Source organism: Panthera leo, chromosome F3 (assembly GCF_018350215.1).
Source record: "Panthera leo isolate Ple1 chromosome F3, P.leo_Ple1_pat1.1, whole genome shotgun sequence".
Lineage (NCBI taxonomy): Eukaryota > Metazoa > Chordata > Mammalia > Carnivora > Felidae > Panthera > Panthera leo.
In genome coordinates, this window is record NC_056696.1 from 64,292,903 (window position 1) to 64,303,144 (window position 10,242).

Genomic DNA, 10,242 nt, shown 5'->3' on the forward strand with positions numbered 1-10,242 from the left:
CCCACCTGCGCTCTCTCTCTCTTCAAAAATAAATAAACAAACATTTTTAAAAATAAAAAAAAATCAAATTACGACAAGAACAACAAAAAACCCAAGCTCGCGGACACAGATAACAAATTAGTGGTTGCCAGAAGGGAGAGTGGCATGAGGGGAGGTTGAAGTGGGTGAAGGGGTTTAAAAGATAAAAACATCCAGGCATAAAATAAATAAGTCATGGGAGGTAATGTATATAATGGAAACAGCAGCTATAATACTGTATTGCATATTTGAAAGTTGCTAAGAGCAAATCTTAAAAGTTCTCGACATAAGAAAAAAGAAATGTGTGACTATGTATGTTGACCAATGATAACTAGACTTATCCTGGTGATTGTTTTCCATTGTATACAAATATGGAATCATTATGTTGTACACCTGAAGCTAATAAAATTATATGTCAATTAAACCTCAATAAAAAAAAAAAGAAAGAAAAGGAGTCACAGGTCCCAAGCAAGTCTAAAACCTAGCAGGGAAGATTCTAGTGGATTTTAAGACATGGGAGTAATCCCCTTTGGCTCCATGCTCTGTCCTTTGGATCCACCTGGGTGGCCCTGCCTTCTGGGACCACCAGGTTCATCCTGTCCACCTTCAGCAGTGGCCCCACACCTCTGGAACTAAGGATAAAGTAACCCTGACCCCTGAACTGTGCCCTATGGCCCATAGTGGCAAGATCAGCCCTGCCAACCCCTGAGCCACTTTTGAGGTCATTTTTCCCTCTTCTGGAAGGATAACACATGTTTGCAACTGGATAACTTTCCTGGTCTGTCCTGTAGAATTCCAGAAATCCCATGGCCTTCCTTCATCTAGTCCTGTCTCTGCCTCCTTCAGTCAAGTTGACAGCATTTCTGCTGCTAAAAAATTCCCAAAAGCCTTGTGGGTCTCCCCTGCAATTCACAGAGGCCCATGCCATCAGACAAGAGGGTCCTCCCCAGATCTTTCCTGGATAACCCCATCTCTATCCCTGGCTTCTGCTGAAATGAGTAAAATGACTGATTGTATCATAAGTCATACACCTGTGATTCAGCCCACAATAGGACATATATGAAAAACCCACAGCTAATATCATACTCAATAATGAAAGACGAAACACTTTCCCCCTAAGATAAAGAAGAAGACAAGGATGCCTGTTTTTACCATTTCTATTCAAAACAGTATTAGAAATTCTAGCCAGAGCAATTAAGCAAGAAAAAAGAAATAAAAGCATCCAAACTGGAAAGGAAGAAGTAAAATTATCTCTGTTCATAGATGACGCGATCCTATATATAGAAAACCCTAAAGATTCCATGCACACAAAACCTATTAGTGGTAATAAACGAGTTAAGCAAAGTTGCAGTATACAAAATGAACACACAAAACACAGTTGTTTTCATACACTAACAATGAACCATACAAACAGGAAATTGTGAAAACAATTCCATCTACAATAGCATTAAAAAGAATGAAATACTTAGGAATAAAATTAACCAAGGAGGCAAAAGTCTTAAACAAAGAAAATTATAATACATTACTCAATGATATTAAAGAAGGCAAAAATAGGGGCGCCTGGGTGGCTCAGTCGGTTAAGCGTCCGACTTCAGCTCAGGTCACGATCTCGCGGTCCGTGAGTTTCGAGCCCCGCGTCGGGCTCTGGGCTGATGGCTCAGAGCCTGGAGCCTGCTTCCGATTCTGTGTCTCCCTCTCTCTCTGCCCCTCCCCCGTTCATGCTCTGTCTCTCTCTGTCTCAAAAATAAATAAACGTTAAAAAAAAAAATTTAAAGAAAGCAAAAATAATGGAAAACATTCTGTGTCCATGAATTGAAAGACTTAATACTATAAAATGAAAATAGTATCCAAAATGATCTACAGATTCAATGCAACCCCTACCAAACCCCAACAATGTTTTTTTGCAGAAATAAAAAAACTCATCCTAATATTCATAGGAATCTCAAGGGACCCTGAATGGACAAACAATCTTGAAAAAGAAAAACAAAGTTGTTTGATTCACACTTCCTGGTTTCAAAACTTACAAGAAAACTATAGTAACAAAAAATGGTAACAACAGGCATAAGACAGACCAATGGAATAAAATAGACAGCCTAGTTATAAACCCTTGATTTTTGACAAGGATATCAAAAACATTCAATAGGGAAAGGACAGTCTTGTCAACAAATTATGCTGGGAAAGCTGGACATCCACATACAAATGAAGTTGGACCCTTATCTTGTTCCATGAACAAAAATTAATTCATATAGATCAAAGTCCTAAATACAAGAGCTAAGACTAAAAACACTCTTAGAAGAAAACATGGAAGGAATCTTTATAACACTGCATTTGGCAACTATATTTTTGAATATAACACCAAAGCATAAGCAACAAGAGTAAAAAACAGATAAATGGGCCTTCATCGAAATTTAAAACTTTTGTACCTCAGAAGACACTATCAAGTGAATGGAAGACACAGTCACAGAATGGAAGAAAATATTTGCAAATCATATATCTTATAGGAGACTAATATCTAGAATATATAAAGAACTCCTATAACTCAGTAACAACAACGATAAAACCCAAACGAACAAATTTTAAAAGGGGCAAGGGACTTGAGTAGCTATCTCTCCAAAGAAGATACACAAATAGCCAGTGAGCACATGAAAAGAAGCTTCATATCTCTAATCATTAAAGACATGTAAAGCAAGGGGCGCCTGGATGGCTCAGTCGGTTAAGCGTCCAACTTGGGCTCAGGTCATGATCTCACGGCTTGTGAGTTCAAGCCCCGTGTCAGGCTCAGAGCCTGGGGCCTGCTTCAATTATGTGTCTCCTTCTCTCTCTGCCCCTACCCTGCTCACACTCTCCGTCTCTCATAAATGGATAAATCTTTTTAAAAATTTTTTAAAAAGGGGAAAAAAAGAAATGTAAAGCAAACCACAATGAGATACTGCCTAACATCCATGAGGATGACTATTATATATAAAAAACACACGCGCAACACAGATGTTGGCAAAGATGTAGATACACTGGAACTTTTATGCATTGCTGGTGCAAACGTAAAATGCTGTAGCCACTATAGAGAACAGTTTCGTGGTTCCTCAAAAAGCTGACTATAGAATTATCAAATGACCCAGCAATTCCAATCCTAGGTATATATCCAAGGAATTGAAGGCAAGGACCCAAACAGATACAGGTACCCCAGCGTTCATCACAAAATTATTCACAATATGCAAAAGGTGGAAACACTCCAGTGTCCACAAGCAGATGAATGGATAAAGAAAATGTAGTCTATGCAAACAAGCGAATCTTTGAAATTGTCTTATTTAGCCATAAAAAACCAGGATGAAATTCGGATACATCCTCTAACATGGGTACGCCTTGAAGCCGTTATGCTATTTGATATAAGCCAGACCCAAAAGGGCAAGTGTAATTCCACTTATATGAGGTATAGAGTAGGTTAGGTTACCGGGGGCTGAAGGAAAGGAGAGATGGGGAGTAATTGTCTAATGGTTATAGAGCTTCTGTTCCGGGTAATAAAAGGTTCTGCAATTTCATTGTGTGTTTTCGGTAGGGGGTGGGTGTCTGAACAAAGAAGGGGTTTTCCAACACCAGCTTGGTGTCCTATAATTCACCTCCATCCTGACACCATTTACCTGGAGGTAGCATCCGTTGCTACAGGTTAAATGTTTAGTCTCACAGGCTGCTTCCCCCCTGCCCACCACCACTTTTTCGGATACCAGTCACAAATGCAGGTTGTCATCAGGGCCACTGACCCCCAGGCTACAGATGGAAGGTTCCAGCAACCATCTCCTCAGGTTCAATTAATCTGCTAGAGCATCCCCCAGAATTCAAGGAAACTCTTCACTTACCAGATTACCAGTTTATTATGAAAGGGTATAACCCAGGAATGGCCCAAGCACACACAGGGCACGGGCTGGAGAAAGGGTGAGGAGCTTCCATGCGCTCTGCGAGGTCACCATTCTCCCAAATCTCCACGTGTCCACCAACCCAGAAGCTCTCCCAACCCACCCCCTCCTTCTGGGTTTTCATGGAGATTTTGTTACCTAGGCATGATTGATGAACTCATTGACCACCGGTAACTGATTCAACCTCCAGCCCCCTCTCCTCCCAGGAGGTCAGGAAGTGGAACTAAAATTTTCAACCCTCTAACGATGTGGCCGGTTCCCCTGGCAACCAGCCCTCATCTTTTAAGGTGCAGTCCAAAAGCCACCTCATTAACATAAATCCAGTTGTGGTAAGAAAGATTTTTTATCCACGTGACGCCCGTTTCACTTTTAAGGCTCTGAAGAGACTTTAGGAACTGAAGCTGAGAGATCTTTAGAGCTTGAGATCTTGATCTTTAGACGCCAAATATTATAACAAAAGATACCTCCATTGCTCTACTCACTCAGAAAATTCCGAGGGTGTTGGGAGCTGTGAGCCAGGAACCATGAACAAAGACCAAATATATACAAGAAATGAATGACCCAATACGTATTTCTCACAAATCACAGTATCACAGGCCATGGAAACATTCTGGACCTCAATACAAGCACACCTCAGAGATATTGCAGGAACATCTCCAGAACACCGCAGTGAAGTGAATCTCACAATAAAGCAAACCAAGTGAATTTTTTTGGTTTCCCTGTGCATATAAAAGTTATGTTTACACTATATGGTAGTCTATTAGGTGTGCAATGGCATTTACATCTAGAAACAATACATACCTTCATTTAATAATACTTTATAGCAGGGGGTGGTGGGTGCCTGGGTGGCTCAGTCGGTTAAACGTCCGACTTCAGCTCGGAAGTCATGGCTTGTGGGTTCGCGCCCCGCGTCAGGCTCTGTGCTGGCAGCTCAGGGCCTGGAGCCTGCTTCAGATTCTGTGTCTCCCTCTCTTCTGCCCCTTCCCCTTCTTGAGCTCTGTCTCTCTCTCTCAAAAATAAACATTTAAAAAAAATTTTTAATAAAAATACTTTATAGCAGGGGAGCCAGCCTGGCTCAGTCAGTAGAGCACTTGACTCTTAAACTCAGGGTCATGAGTTCAAGCCCCACGTTGGGCATGGAGCCTACTTAAAATAAAGAAATAAATAAAATATAACAAAATAAAGGACACCTCCAACTTGATACCAAAAACCCCCAATCAATGCAGTTAAAAATTGGGCAGAGAACCCAAATAGACATTTTTCCAAAGAAGACAGACAGATGGGCAATAGACACATGGAAAGATGCTCAACATCACTAATCAACAGAGAAAAGCAAATCAAAACCACAGTAAGATGCCACCTCACACTGGCCCGAGTGGCTAGTGTCAAAAAGATAAGAAATCACAAGCGTTGGCGAGGATTCGAGGAAAAGGGAACCTTCACGCACTGTTGGTGGGAATGCAAACTGGTGCAGCCACTCTGGAGAACAGTATGGGGGTTCCTCAAAAAATTAAGAATAGAACTACCCTATGAGCCAACTATTTCACTTCTGGATATTTACCCAAAGGAAGTATAAACACTAATTTGAAAAAAATATATGTATTTCCATGCTTATTAAGAATTATTCAGGGGCGCCTGGGTGGCTCAGTCGGTTGAGCGTCCGACTTCGGCTCAGGTCATGACCTCATGGTCCGTGAGTTCCAGCCCCGCGTCGGGCTCTGTGCTGATGGCTCAGAGCCTGGAGCCTGTTTCAGATTCTGTGTCTCCCTCTCTCTCTCTGACCCTCCCCCGTTCATGCTCTGTCTCTCTCTGTCTCAAAAATGAATAAACTTTAAAAAAAAAAAATTATTCACAATAGCCAAGATAAAGAATGGAACGCCCACTGATAGACAAATGGATAACGAAGATGTGGCGTGTATACACAAGGAAATATTACTCAGCCATAAAAACGAATGAAATCTCGCCCTTCGCGACAACAGGGGTGGACCAAGGGGGTATGAGGCTCAGTGAAATAAGTCAGACAGAGAAAGATCAATACCATATGCTTTCACTTGCATGTGAATATAAGCGATTCCACCATATGTGGAATCCAAAAAAACACCACCAGCAAAAACAGACTTATAAATACAGGGAAAAAACTGGTGACGGTCAGTTTGGGAAGGGACTAGGGGCCTGAGTGAAGTAGGTAAAGGGGATCAGGAAGTACAAACTTCCAGTTATAAAATAAACAAGTCACGGGCATGAAAAGTAAAGCATAAGGAATACAGTCAAGAAATTGCGATAACCTTGTATGTTGACAGGCAATAACTATACTTATAGTACACCTGAAACGAATGATACTAGCTTTATAGTCAACTGTAGTCGATATCGTCAACTATGCTTCAATTTTTTTTTAAAAAGGGGGGGAAAAAAGAAAGAAAATATCTTGTAGTCCTTACGTCAGGTTACATTGCATTGCATGTATTCATTAACTTCATAAATATTTACTAAGTGCCTGTTGTGTTCCTAGGTGCTGTGTTATGCTGTGGGTAAGGGTGGTTATCAACACATTCCGTGTCCTCAATTAGATTATAAAGAAATAAAGGAGACAGGCCAGTGGAAACATGCTGAACCATGCGAGAAATGCCAGGATGTGAATAGTAAGAAGTCACTTCACCTGGTTTTCAGGATGCTGGGGGAAGTTTTTCAAGGTAGATGATATCTTCTCTGTGAAATTGTGCTACATGTGCACATGTAGACATGTTTGGTTGTAGACACAACCAAACATACCTCAGTTTCAAGGTGATCATGGTTGGGGTGCGTGGGTGGCTCAGCCGGTCAAGCATCCGACTTCGGCTCAGGTCATGATCTCACAGTTTGTGAGTTCGAGCCTCGCCACAGGCTGTGTGCTGACAGCTCGGAGCCTGGAGCCTGCTTCGGATTCTGGGTCTCCCTCTCTCTGCCCCTGCCCCACTCACACTCTGTCTCTCTCCAATAATAAATAAACATTAAAAAAACATTTTTTTTTTTAAAAAAAGGTGATCATGGTTTCGAACAGAAGATAAAAGGCAGGTCAACGAGGTGTTGGATAAAAAGCAGAAATATCCACTAGCATTCAAAGGACAAGGGGAAGCATTTCCGAAAGGAAAGATTTTTTAATTCAAAATTTCCAGAGCTGCAGAGGGCCAACAGCGTCACTTACCAAGTTCTAGGTAGGGGAGGAACAGGGCTACCACGGCTTACTTATATGGGGACTTCGAGAGTCTCTTCCGAATATCAGATACGTGTATACCCAGAGACAAATGACATCGTTCAAGGTGCTCTCTCCCTGTTCCTTGACTCTCATTATCTCTGCTCGTCTGTGGTGACCTAATTCTTTTCTCCAGCAAACACCCCTAAGTCAGCATCTTTAAACCTCAGCCATGCAGATACAAAATCATATCTCTTTATCTCTTAACATGCATATATCAGATATGATAAAAGAGCCTAAAACTGTTTTATTGCTAAAAACTGCCAACCTTCGTGCGAGCTTTCAGCGAGTTGTCATCTTTTTGCTGGAGGGGCGTCTTGCCCCCATGGTGCTGCTGCTGACTAGTGGGGGCGGAGGTTACTGAAGGCTGGGCTGGCTGCGGCAATTTCTTAAAATAAGACAACAATGAAGTTTGCCACATGAAATGACACTTCCTTTCAGGAGTGATTTCTCTGCCACATGCAATGCTGTTTGATAGCATTTTTTTTTTTTTAGGCTTTTTTTTTTTTTTAACATTTGTTTATTTTTGAGAGATGGAGCGAGAGCCGGCGAGGGGCAAAGAGAGAGGGAGACACAGAATCCGAAGCAGGCTCCAGGCTCCGAGCTGTCAGCACTGAGCCCCACGACGCGGGGCTCGAACCCACGAACCAGGAGATAATGACCTGAGCTGAAGTCGGATGCTTAATCGACGGAGCCACCCAGGCGCCCTGCTGTTTGATGGCATTTTACCCGCAGCAGAGCTTCTTTCAAAATTGGAGTCAATTCTCTTCATCCCTGCCGCTGTTTTTTCAACTACGTTGATGGGACAGTCTCAATCCTTTGTTGTCATTTCAAGGATCTTCACAGCATCGTCCCCAGGAGTAGATTCCATCTCAAAAAAAAAAATTTTTTTTTTTCTTTTTCTCTGCTCCTCCGTGAGAAGCAAACCTTCATCCCTGAAAGTTTTATCCTGAGATTGAAGCCATCCATCCCGTCCAGAGGCTCCGCTTCTGATTTTAGTTCTCTTCCTGTTTCCACCCCATCCGCGGTTACAGCCTCCGCGGAAGTCTTGAACCCTCAGAGTTATCCGTGAAGGGCTGTGATCCGCTCCTTCTGGTTCCTGTGAGTGCTGATGTTTTGACCTCTTCTCACGAACCAGGAACGTTCTGAATGCATCTAGAATGAGGACTCCTTCCCAGAAGGTTTTCAGTTTTGTTTTCAGGTTTGCTTTGTCCAGACCCATCGGCAGAATCATTATCTAGGGCAGCCACGGCCTCATGAAATGCGTTTGTCAAACAATGAGACTCGAAAGTCGAAATGATTCCTTGATGCGTGAGCTGCAGAACGGGTGTTGTGTTCGCAGGCACAACAACACTCGTCTCGTTGTCCATCAGAGCTCTTGGGTGCCCGGGTCATGGTCAAGGAGCAGTAATATCTTGAAAGAAATCTTTTTTTCTGCACAGCAGCTCTCGACAGTGGACTTGATATTTGGTAACCCGTGTTGCAAACAGATGTGCTGTCATCCAGGCTTTGTTGTTCCGTTTCTAGAGCACAGACATGGTAGGCTTAGCGTAATTCTTTTTTTTTTTTATTTTATTTTTGGGACAGAGAGAGACAGAGCTCGAACGGGGGAGGGGCAGAGAGAGAGGGAGACACAGAATCGGAAACAGGCTCCAGGCTCCCAGCCATCAGCCATCAGCCCAGAGCCTGACGCGGGGCTCGAACTCACGGACCGCGAGATCGTGACCTGGCTGAAGTCGGACGCTTAACCGACTGCGCCACCCAGGCGCCCCGGGCTTAGCGTAATTCTTAAGGGCCCCGGGATTTGGGGAAAGGTCAATGAGTCACCAGCTGCATTAGCCTCTAACAAGAGAGGTGGCCCATCCTTTGAAGCTGGGGGACCAGGCATTGGCTTCTGTCTAGCCACGAGAGTCCTAGATGGCCTCCCCTTCCAATATGAGACTGTTTTGTCTACACTGAGAATCTGTTGGTGAGCGTGGCCACCTTCTCTTAGCCGGATCTCCCGGAGAACTTGCCACAACTTCTAAAAAAAAATTTTTTTTTAACGTTTTTATTCATTTTTGAGACAGAGAGAGACAGAGCATGAATGCGGGAGGGTCAGAGAGAGGGAGACACAGAATCTGAAACAGGCTCCAGGCTCTGAGCTGTCAGCACAGGGGCCCGATGCGGGGCTCGAACTCACGGACCGTGAGATCGTGACCTGAGCCGAAGTCGGCGCTCAACCGACTAAGCCACCCAGGCGCCCCATTGCCACAACTTCTATATCAGCACTGGCTGCTACTCCCTGAGCTTCGCTGTTCTGGAGGCAGTTTCTTTCTCGAAACGTCACAGACCAGCCTCTGCCAGCTTCTCGCTGTGCCTGCACAGCCGCCTCCCCTCGCGCGGGCTTTGCAGAATGAAGACAGTCCAGGCCTTGCCCCGGACCAGTCTCTGGCTTACGGGAACGTGGCGCGTGTGATGCTCTGTCCAGACCACTCAGACTTTCTCCACGTCAGCAGTAAGGCCATTTAGCTTTCTCATCATCTGCGTGTTCCCTGGAATGGCACTTTTCATTTCCTTCAAGAACTGCCCTTTGAGTTCACAACCTGGCCAACCGTCTGGCGCAAGAGACTTAAGCGTCCAGTGTATCTCAGTTTTGGACGCACCCTCCCCCCTGAGCTGAATCACCGCCAGCTTCTGATTTAAAGTGACGGGCGCGAGACTTTGCCTCTCACTTGCACACTTACCGGCCGTTGCAGGGTCCGTGATCCGCCTCATGTCACCGCTGCCCTGTCTCAGGGAACAGGGAGGCCCGAGGAGAGGGAGAGAGACCGGAAACAGCTGTCGGTGAAGCATCGGCACACACACAACATCTAGCAAGTTCGCCGTCTTATAGGAGCACAGCTTGTGGTGCCCCCAAATCATCACAATGCTGACATCAAAAATCACTGATCACAGATCACTGTAAAAATATAAAAATATGGGGCGCCATCGGTTGAGCGTCCGACTTCGGCTCAGGTCATGACCTCACGGTTCGTGGGTTCGAGCCCTGCGTCGGGCTCTGTGCCGACAGCTCGGAGCCTGGCGCCTGCTTCGGATTCCGTGTCT